Source organism: Gossypium arboreum, chromosome 11, assembly GCF_025698485.1.
Source record: "Gossypium arboreum isolate Shixiya-1 chromosome 11, ASM2569848v2, whole genome shotgun sequence".
Classification (NCBI taxonomy): Eukaryota; Viridiplantae; Streptophyta; class Magnoliopsida; order Malvales; family Malvaceae; genus Gossypium; species Gossypium arboreum.
Window position 1 is genome coordinate 123,572,577 of NC_069080.1, and position 12,205 is coordinate 123,584,781.

Here is a 12,205-nt window from a genome sequence, read left to right on the forward strand (position 1 = left end):
ATAATTTGGAAATAAGATAGCAAAATACTGAAAATGGACTAAATCGAATTCTAAAGACAAAATTTTGGGGCAAATCTGGAATATATAAAAAAAGGGACCGAATTGGAACGCGCAACTAACGAGGAGGATTGAAGGAGAAAATATCCCACTCTCCTGAGTGCAGCGTTTCATGCTGGACTTAGATGAAATCAATAAGAAACTTCGGGGCAAATGTAGGAATATGAAAAAATTTAATTGCGAAGATAAAAGAAATGGAGGGACTCGTAGCGAAATTATTCCAAAAAATAAAAACAAGCGGATCCCCTTGGTACTGGGTCTGGTCGCTTGCGGGTCCGATGAAACGGTGCCGTTCTTGGGTCTAGGGCCTGGGCACGAAACGGTGCCTTTTTAAAAAGGCTATAAAAGCCAAAAATTTTTGAGAAAAATCATTTCTACCATCTTTCCTAAAAAAATTAAAAATTAATTAATTATTCTAAAATTATTATGAAATATGATTATTTATTTAATTAATCAAAATTAAAAATTAATTAATTATTCCTAAAACTATTATGAAATATGATTATTTATTTAATTAATCGAAAATTAATTAATTGTTCCTAAAATTATTATCAAGATATGATTATTTATTTAATTAATCGAAGTTAATTAATTATTCTTAAAATTATTATGAAATATGATTATTTATTTATTTAATCGGAAATTAATTAATTATTTCTAAAATTATTATGAAATATGATTATTTATTTAATTAATTAATCTAAAATTAATTAATTATTCGTAAAATTATTATGAAATATGATTATTTATTTAATTAATCAAAATTTTATTAATTATTCATAAAATTATTATGAAATATGATTATTTATTTTATTAATCGGAAATTAATTAATTATTCGTAAATTTATTATGGAATATGATTATTTATTTAATTAATCAAAATTTTATTAATTATTCATAAAATTATTATAAAATATGATTATTTATTTAATTAATCGAAAATTTATTAATTATTCATAGAATTATTATGAAATATGATTATTTATTTAATTAATTGAAAATCAATTACATATATATTTTCTATAAATCACATTTATGTTTTCTATACTTAAAAGACAAAATCGATTAAACTTATAAATTCTTAATTATTAAAAATTTTACAAGCAATTAACAACAAAAGTTATATTTAAAACTTAATTAAAAAATATTATTATTAACAACATACTGCCACCTCTCCTAAGCTGCCGACACTACTATGTTTTAAGACCATGATGACACATTATTTTCTTCTTGAAAATGACCATAATGACCATAATTCCTGCATTTGAATTGAAGTTGCATGTTATCTACAGTAATCCAATAAATAGTTAGAATCATTTCAGAAAGAAACTTCAGAAATCATCTTTCTATTTTTATTGAAAGGAAGCAGTAGATTGTCAACGTAGCTAGCTGAATTCATTTTTATTGTACTCGATATCTAGATCCTTTTCTTTCAACTCGAGAAAAATGTCATAATTAGAAGAATTATTTATGTGTTCATTAAGGTAAAATGTTTTGTTTAATCTCGGATGATAACCCTACACTAATCCGCTATAATTTGAAGTGAACGAGATGCAAGATCTCTTGTAAATTCAATAGCTTGTTGCGACTTCAAAGTATATGACAAAATATATATTAATGACAGTGGGATTTAGTTCCTACTACTTTCACACTACAGTAAAAAAAATGCTGCAGCAAGAATTGTCTACCTGTGTTTCAGCAATCGACTTTTTTACAAATTCTTTCGATAGATAGTGTACCTCAAGATCAAAGCACATGATATTCAACAGTCAGAATAAGAGTCATATAAGAATTTCACTTTTAGTAAACTTAGAAAAGAATCAATAGAATTTAACCAATTTGAAAGTTTAAAACTTATCTGCTACACGAACTAAAATTAACCAATTCAAAAGAGTAATAAATAAAATTAATAAAATTAAAATATAAGAACTAAATTTACAACTTAGACACAATTAATAACAAAATTTTAACCTATAAACAATGATTTCATACTCAATTCACGGCTCTAAAATATGAACAATTCTTAAATGAATACAACTGTAAAAATTAAATAAAAAACTAAAAAAGGTTATCAAATCACTATTGAACTATAAGGCCATGGCAGAAATATCATGTTGTATATGTATATAATAAAAAATAGAAGGGTAGCAAAGAGCAAGAAAGACAGATGAATAAAGAATGAAATATTGTCTACACCTGCTCAACTTCAACCATTTTATTCTTTTTACACTAATTCATGTTGTATATGTATATAATCTCTCTTTTTAAAGGGCTAACTTCTAATAGTACATGTATGGTCCTAAACTTCAACACTTTTCTGTCAAAAACAGAAACCATGGCCAATATATATATTGTGTTCTTCTACAAAAAGAATGACAGAAACCATGCACAAATTGGCAGGTATGCATTTATTTTGCTAATTACCAAAAATTTCATTCCTACCAATAAACTTTTCAGTTGATTGAATAAAACAAACAGAAACTAAACTCTTCCTATTGACAATTTACTGTAAAATTCGTTCCTCAATATCTAACAGTCATATACCAATGCATGAACAGATTAAAAGATTTCAATTCTAAAAAGACAGAAGAAAGGAAAAGAAAAAAAAAGAGTGCAAAGATAAGAGCATGATTGAAATTCTATAAAAAGAAATCAACAAAATAATAAAAGAACAAAGAGATTTCAGCTTCTCATAATCAATTATACTTCAAAAAAGAACCCAAAAAAAACCCTAAAAAATTATAGTCCCGACTAGTAAAATTCAACCAAATTAAGAATATTATCCGAATTTAAAAAAAAAATAGATATAAAAAATATAGAATGAAATGAAAAATTACCAAATTACTGTTTTATCTTCTTTCTTTTTTTTTTTTCTCCTTGTAGAGTTGTTTGTCTTGCCTGTCTCTCTCTCTCTTTTCTGGGTTGCTGCTTCTGGTGAAATGTTTATATAGAAGAGGTGTTTCTACGTTGATGTGGGTTAGGATTTGAAAGATGAGAAAATAAATTAACAAACAAATAAAATAAAAAACATAAAAACTTACATGACGATGCAATAGAGGACGGTCGACAGCGATGCGGCAGAGGACTGTCGACGGCAATGCAGTAGACATTCGGGGAAAATCCAAGGGATTTGGGGAATTTGATTTGGGGAAAAACTAAGGGATTTGGGAAAAAAATAAGGGGTTTCGGGAAACTGATTTAGGGATGAAACTAAGGCTATCAAAAACGACGTCATTTCCTTAAAAATAAAAGGATATTTGTGGCGTTTTTCTCATAAACACCGCTATTGCTTTACCTTTAGCAGCGTTTATGAAAAATGCCGCCATTGTTTTATCTTTAGTAGCGTTTATGAAAAAACACCGCTATTTCTCTACCTTTTGTGGCGTTTTTCTATTAGCGCTGCTAATGTATAACATTTACGGCTTTTTCGGTTCAAATGCCACTAAAAACGTTGCTAAAAGCTTAAATTCTTGTAGTGGCTGCATTTGTAGTCGACCAATTGTTGCCAGAAGGTTTTCCGTGTAAAGCCCAAGATGTGTCATGTATGTGACCACTTTAGTCATGGTAAGTGCAATGAGGGCTAGAACCTTGTTCTCATCCATTTTTATTATCAACTTGTGAGTGAGTTCTCTAAGCTATTAATATAGAAGATTTCGCCTCTAATTGAACCTGATTTGAAGAGATATGAAGTAGTTGAGCATTCACCTCATCAAGAGTAAGAATGATTGGGTTGGTAATAATATGATCTCTCACCAAAGCTCCGTCTGTTCACGACCCAATCAACGAGAGAACCATAAAGAATTTATCTTTCTGCTTTTCTTGATCCGCAACATTCTCAATAAGAGGCATAAGAACACTGAATTCATCCTTCAAAGAGTCAACCTGACCCTACTAACTAGTCATATTCAACCTGATTTTGTTGTTGATGTGTTGAATATCATTAGTATATAGGTTTTTGGCCTTAGTCCAAACTTTGCAAGAAGTTTTGCAAGATTGAAAAAAAGTAACTTTGGCTCGAGCGAATGCCACAACAAACTGCATAATTGGGCATCAAGCTTAGCCCAAGAATCTTTACTCTTTCATTGACAATATTAACTTCCTGTTCAAGATGGTATTTATAGCCTTGCTCCATAAACAACAATTCGGCAGAAGCAGCCCAAGAAACATAATTACTACTACCCTAGAGTTTGACAGTAGTATTAGTAGGAGAAATGGAAAGCATCGAGAAGACGAATTTGGTGAGAGGATCCATAGCGATGAAGAAAAATAATTAAAAAGGAAACCAAAGTCAAATCAGATAGTGGACAGAACCACTGGAGGAGAATGGATAGTGGGAAGATTTATTGTGTATATACATTATGTTACATAGCATATTTATACTAGCACTTAGATATAAAAAGAAGGAAAGAAACCAAACTTTACACTAATTAATCTCTTAATTGATCTCTAGAATTATAACACAATAAATACTAAAGATACTAATATTATCATAACATTTGTCAATGATGATGCTTCGGGGGATGAAGATATTGTGTGTCAAACTGTTATCCAGCGGCAGAGTTAGAAAATTTTTTTAGGGGTAGAATTAAATTATATATTTTTACAATAGTGAAAATCCAATTTCATCATTTTAATAGTCTATATCTTTATAATTTTAAGAAATTAAATCAAATTTTTATTATTTTTTGTGGACCAAAGTACAATTTTATTATTACGAATTTAAAATTTTATAATTTATAAAAGGTCTAAATGAAAAATTTTCTATTTTAGGGGGCTGTGATCCTGCCAACCCCCCTAACTCCGCCACTGCTGTTATCCGTCGTACAAATTCTAGACAACCAGTTGTGATGGATCTGTTTGTCAAGGTAGAAGTCTCCGACCTGACGATTATAGTGGCTTTGATTTAGGTGAACAATATAGGCAGCTCATTCAAATCCCATGTTGAGGTGAAGAAATGTGGGGTTCGAATAGTGAATGACCAAGAGCAGCATAGTAATCAAAGTTGTGCAGAACTTGAAGAAGATATGAATATAGCCTTTGCTGATGATGGGTGCGTCAATTGAAGATGTGGTCATTTTACTGGTTCAGTCTATAATTTAAAGTATGTGACATAATTATATATATCTTTTTTTCCCACAGAGTGATTTCTGTTGTAATTAAAATATTTACATAATAATAAATTTATTCTTTAATGTTTATTTATTTTGTTACTTTGGTTTTACATAAAAGCTTAATAGAAAATTAAAATTTTGGGTAAATTACAAAATAATCATTAAATTATGTTTTTGTTCTATTTTGGTCACTCAATTATTATTATTATTTAGCTATTAGAACTTTTGAAATTAACTATTTTAATCGCTCTCCCATTATTTGCTATTAGATATTAAATATTATAGTTATTCTCCTATTAGTTGCCATTAGATAAGTGGCTGAAAACTGACATTGGCTTTTTTATTAGCCTAATAACAAATTTAGCCCTCCAATATTTATCACGTTCTATCAATTTGATCTTAAATATAAAAAAATTTAACAAATTTAATTTTCAATGTTTACAAAATTTGTCATTTTAGTTCAAATTCTAAAACAAATTAATAAATTTAACCCTCAACATTTACAAAACTTGTCAATTTATTTGTAATTTTAAAATTTTCAAAAAAATCAATTTAATGTATTTTCCAACCAAATAATATGTATTCATATCAAAATATTTTCAAAAACAATTAAAAGTTGAAATTTCAGTATTTTGAAATTATAAACTTCATGATCGTTTAGCTTACTTAAAGCCGTTCGAACTCAAACTTAACTTGGTATTTTGACAGTTCAAAAACATTAATTTAAAGAACAAATGTATCATCAAATTTGTTTACCAAAAGCCTTATTTTCAAAAGCCAGAACATAAGAATTTATCAAACTACCCAAATATTTTAGGTTAATAGTTTCAGCCTACTTTGGGGTTTCATATTTTTCAATACAAAACTCATATAATCAAGATGACAACAAATTAAATTACAAGCTTTATACTATGGAAAACATCTCAATTTTGAAACAAATGAACATGTATGAATAGAATTTTAGTGTGTCAAAATTGGTTACTTGAAGCTATCAAAACCCATAAGGCAAGAATTACAAAAATTATTTTCTCCTGAATTCCCCGATTAAAATGGATGCCGTACCAAACATGTCGTTGGAACCTTACCGAAAAATCACCAGAATTCAATAACTATTAAATTAGCCCAAAATAATACATGAATTTTATGAGAAAAATAGATTAAAACACAATATTAAAAAAATCTAAACCAAAACTCACATTGTTAAAGTTCATGATCAATTTGTCCTTCCTCTACCTTTCTTCCTCCTAGTTAGTTTCCCCCAAATCTTTAAATCCTCCGTCCAACAAAAACCCAAAGTGAATCTCTCTTTTTCTGTTCTTTTGAAAAATCTATATAATAAACATTAAACTTGGGCTTGGAGAAAAAACATGGGTTAGTTGGAGGGATATCTGTTTACTCAAGTCTGAAGGTGTTCTGCAATTGAAATGTCTCGAGGAATGGAATCAAACTTGCATATTGCAGCTAGTTTGTTCCTTGCTTGCTTCAGAAGGTTCTCTTTAGGTTATTTGGGTTCATAATTATGTTTTAAGAGGGAGTTCTTTTTTATTAACTGAGACAAATTCAGCTAGTAGCTGGAATTGGAAAAGGATTTTAAGGCTTAAGGAGCTTATAGCAGCCTTTATTAGTAGTCTCCCCATAGGGATTGTTGTGTCGTCTAAGATGCTTTGAGAGGATATAAGGAAGAAGGCAGCTAAGGTCCCATGGCACAGATTGTTGTGGTTCCCTCTCCATGTGCCAAAACATTCAATCATTTCTAGGATGGCTATTCTGAATAGATTGTTACACGGGATAGACTATTCTCTCGTGGGGTTACTTTTAAAAGGAATTGCATGTTGTGTTCCTTTGGTCTTGAATCTCAAAATCATATCTTATTTGAATGTGAATATTCTTGCAAACTTTGGCAGTTAATTTCGGAATTGTGTGGCATCGGGAGAATAGTTGGCTCGTGGGATCAAGAACTAAGTTGGGCAGTAACTCATTTTAAGGGTAAGTCCCTTATCTCATATCTTTTTAAGTTAGCTTAGAATGCTTATATGCATTCTATCTGGTGAGAAAGAAATGGTAGATTATTTGGTATACCTAAATCTTCTGTAAATCATCTGTTAGCAAGAATTCGACGAGTGGTTTAATGCGGTCTTACTGGAAGGCTTATTAATTCTTTGGATTAGGCAACTTTGTTTGAACTGAAATTTGCTCAACTGATTTTTGTTTTTCTTTTATTCTTTGGTTTGTTGTACAGAACACTGTTGTTTTTCATTTTTTGTAGCAGGTTTTCTGCTTCTTGGATAAAATACAAATACTTATCCCAAAAAAAAAACGTGGGTGTACAAGCCCAATTTTGGGCCCAAAACCCAAGCCCACTAAATACACACTACACCCAAAACAAATAACCTACCCAAATCACCCCAAAGACCCAAACCTACCCATGCCCACGCACACAACAAAAGAAAAAGAGCTAAGGAAACCCTAGCCGTTCAGCATCTGCTCCCCATCCCATCCACCACCGACGTCTGCAAGCACCGCCACTGTGCCACTGCCCCACTTGCGCTTGCAACATTAAAAAAAGGAGAATAGACAGATATTAAAAAGGGAAATATAATGGCTATAAAAAAGCAAAATCCAAAAACCATTGTACATTCGGCCTTTGGTGTAATGAAAAAATAATCTTAGGTTTTAAAACACAAGCAAAGAAGCTAAAAACTCTAGCAATATCAAAAAACAAAGAAAGACAGTTCAAACACAGGAGCAAAGTTTGAAATCTAAGGTGATAGTTTTATTATTTTCGTGTTCTTGTTTCATTTTTTTTCGAATCTTTGACACCTATTAACATATATATATACATATTATAGATACATATAAAAATAAAAAAAATAAAAAAAACGTACCTTTTCAATCTCCGTTGGTAAGCACGGTGGGCAGACGCACGGCAATGTTGAGGCCCGATTCCCCTCTAACTGGAGAGCAGAGAGGAGCTCTCGTTTTTTTTAAGAATGGTGTAAAAATGAAATTTTTTAGAAAAATTTTAGCTTTTATAGGCATTTAGAAACGATGCCGTTTTGGGCCTTACTCCCACAGGCCAAAACGACGTCGTTTAGCTACCCTAACCCGAGACCCGGCTCCGACCCGCCTCAAGATCTGCGCATTTTCGTATGATGGTCTAATTATGCATGATCCTTCCGCTTTTCACACTTTTGCAATTAGCTTTTTATTTCTTTCAAATTGGCCTCAAAATTCATCATGTTTTGTGATTTAATCCTCCCTCCTGCGACGTCGTTTTAAGGGTTCGTAAATTACCCTTTTGATCCTCTCATCAGTCATGCGCATTTAAAGGGTTCCCTTCTTTCATATTTATTTTAAAATCGGCCCCAAAACTTAATATTTGTTTCGAATTTAGTCCCTTTTTCATATTTAATACTGTTTCTATATTATTTTTACTCTTTATTATTTTAATATTATTCATGATTCTATTTTACCATTTTTGTATTATTATTTTTAATATATTTTATTATTATTTAGACAATTTTTAAATTAATATTACATATATATATTTTATAGTTGTTATATATATATTATTATTGTTCCTAATATATGTTTTATGTATACATATTCAAATACTCTATTATGTACATTTTGTTATGTCTATTCTTACCTCTATATTTATTATTAATATTAATATATGTTTTATTATATATCTTTAACATATATACGTATACATTTATATGTTATTATTATTAGTTTTGATATTATTGTTTTGTTAATACATTTGTGTCATATATACATACTTTTAATATATATTTGTATATTATACTTCATATTATGCCCATGTAAATTAATATTATATCGTGTATATCATTTTGTTATAGTTTTTATATATTGTAAATATCATATTATGTTCTATCATATATATTTTGTATGTCATGTATATGTTTTAATATATTATGTGTATATTTTGTTTTGTATTACACGTACATGTTATGTATATACATTTGATATTATCATATATTTATTTTTCATATATTTATGTAATGTTTTTATTATTATTATCATTATTTTTGCAATTTTACTATAATTACTATTATACCTTTCACTATTATCACTATTGCATTATTACTTTTATTACTATAACCTTTTTATATGTAATTACCTATACGCTATTGTTTTTATACTAACTAATTTAATATATATATATATATATATATATTTTAGCGCACTTATGTCACTTATATATATCATTATTCGATTATTATCGTTTAAGTCACCTATTTGTTTATACCTTTGTAAATTCTTTCAAACCTTAAATCATTCATTATTTGTATCATCATAATTATTATTACTAACATATATATACTATGTAATTTTATTACGTATACATTTTATATATACTATACATATGTATCTTTTAATATTGTACTATTATTATATATATATATATATATATATTTCCTTTATATATTTCTCATTACTACGTATGTACCTCAATACACATATTATATACTTTTATATCGTTATCATCGCTATAATTGTCATTTTATTTTGCCATTATTTATTTATTTATCTATTTGCTTGCGTGTTCGACCATTTCACTTCCCTCACGCATTAGTTTATACTTACATATTACTAACCTTGCTTTTATGTCATCTTTTTATAATTGCTTGTTATTGTCATTCATTATTACACGTTATTATTAATATCATAATCTGCTTTTATATATTACTATAAATCACATTATGTTTTTACACAATGCCTTAAAATAATTCTTTCATAAAAGTGATATTCCGTATTTGGTAATTCAAAATAATCGTGCCCTAACTTACTGGGTTTCGATTTTTTCTCATTTAACCTAAATAACGGAGCACTCTTTTAAATCGCTATACGAGTTTTAAAAATATTTATTCTCGAAGATGCGAAGTGTTGTGCCCTAACTTACCGGGTATGACTTTTGTCATCTCGAAATAAGAATTTGTTTTGAAATAAAGGTAATATTCGGTGTTTGAGAATTTGAGAAAACGTGCCCTAACTTACTGGGTTTCGATTTCTCTCGTTTACTCTAAATAATCGAATACCCTTTTAATAAAATACACAGATTTTATAAAAGGCAAGCTCGCTCTCGAAAATTCAAGATGTCGTGTCCAAACTCACTGGATGTGACATTTTATATGTTGAGACGAGAAGGTCTTTAATATTTGAGCATTTTCTTTACAAAGAGGGATCGTATTTCAAAAGTCTTCCAAGTTTTCAATCTTCGACACTAAGACACTAATTAATCAACTAGGTACCAATTTTTAGGCGTATCGAGGGTGCTAATCCTTCCTCGTGCGTAACCGACTCCCGAACTTGTTTTCTTGATTTGCGTGGACCAAAAGCGTTGTTTAAATAAATCAAACCATTTATTAAAAACAACCACTTTTACGAGGTGATCCGATCACACCTTAACAAAAAGGATTGGTGGCGACTCCCATTTTTCATTTTCGCTTCCAAAACCCAAGTCGATTTCCATTTTTTTCAAAAAAATGGTTACGACAGCTTGGCGACTCCACTGGGGACAAAATAAGAGAGTCAAGCCACAAGTGGATTAACTTTTGTCTTTTTGTCGAGAATTGAAAATTTGATTCTGATATACGATCCTTTCATTGCATTTCACCCGTTTTTCTTACGGTTTTCATCATTTTATTCCTATTTTCTTTAATCGTTTCGAGTTTTTATGCATATATCTTCGCACATTGCATTGCATGACCGCTGTGGTCACACCCCTTTAAGCGGGAGTGAAAAACTACTCCTTCGTGAGGTTTTCACCTCCGTGCAGGATAGTGGATCGCTTTCAGGATACATCCGTACCTATGTCTTCGTGAGATTTTCATCTCTATGCAGCCATAGGAAAATGTATTCCCCTGAACTGAACTCGGTCTGTATGAGCCTATAATGGGTGAAGATCAAGGAATATGCTGGTTCAGTTACCCTTACTCTAGAACCAAGCCCCATGTAGCGAGCCTTAAGAACCCACCCTAGGTAGAGCCACTTTGAAACCCTAGTGGTTACCTGAGCTGGTGCTATATTTATTATTCTTTGTTTGCTTTAAACTGTGTATAAATTACTGACTTGCTTTGTTTTACTTTTATTGTATTTGTATGGTATTTTCATCATAAAAGGTGTTGATTCGCATTCGGTTCCTAAATAGATAGCTTATCATGGAAAGGGGTTTTTTGATAAAGTAGAAGACAACGCGGCTGTCCGGATATGGGCTGAGACAACACAACAAGAGAAAGGTGACAGTCTTACTAGGGGGTACGTGTCAGAGTTATGGAACTTTACTCGGATCAGCGTAACTCAGAATAATCTCCAAGAGATGAAAGAAATTTGGGGACAGTGGGATGACGAAGTCAAACAGCTATTCAATTGTCATTACGGTGATTTACCTTATCTGCTCGATGTCAAGGTAGATGAACACCTGTTTTGAGCCCTTGCCCAATATTGGAATTCTACTTACAGTTGCTTCACTTTCAGGAAAGTAGATTTGGTATCTACTATAGAAGAATACACGACCTTGCTCCATTGCCCAAAGATTCAGGTAGACAAAATTTATGCCAGACCTGCTAACGTCCCAGCATTTTCAAAAAAGCTGATGAACATCACAGGGATGAGCGAACAGTGGGTGACAACACGGATCAAACAAAAAGGAGATGGTAAATGCATTCTTTAGAGGAACTTGAGGGAGCTAATCTTAACGCACCCCGATGTGAAGAAAAGGGTAGATGTCTTCGCCTTGAGCATTTATGGACTGTTCATCTTCCCCAAAGCTTTGGGGCATGTAGACGAGGCTGTTTCTGACCTTTTTGACAGGCTTAGTAAAGGAACCACACCTGTACCCGCAATCTTAGCTGAAACTTTCAGATCATTGAATGCTTGTCGAAGAGCGGGCGAAGGGTGATTTATTGGATGTGCACAGCTCTTGCTAGCTTGGTTCCACAGCCATTTTTGGAAAGTGGAAAAGGTCTTGTATCGTATTTTCTCTGAAAATTACTCTCTACTAAAAGAGTTGG

The 12,205-nt window shown here is 30.8% G+C and overlaps 1 long non-coding RNA gene across 1 annotated transcript; it reads right to left on the bottom strand.

Moving 5' to 3' along the window:
- Nucleotides 1–2,723: 2,723 nt before the first annotated feature.
- LOC128283476 (uncharacterized) lies at nt 2,724–3,377 on the bottom strand. The gene is made up of 2 exons (XR_008273832.1): nt 3,099–3,377; nt 2,724–3,019 (listed from the first exon to the last, which is right to left on the bottom strand). It is a non-coding gene; the product is annotated as an uncharacterized LOC128283476 (long non-coding RNA).
- Between the last annotated feature and the right edge of the window lie 8,828 nt (nt 3,378–12,205).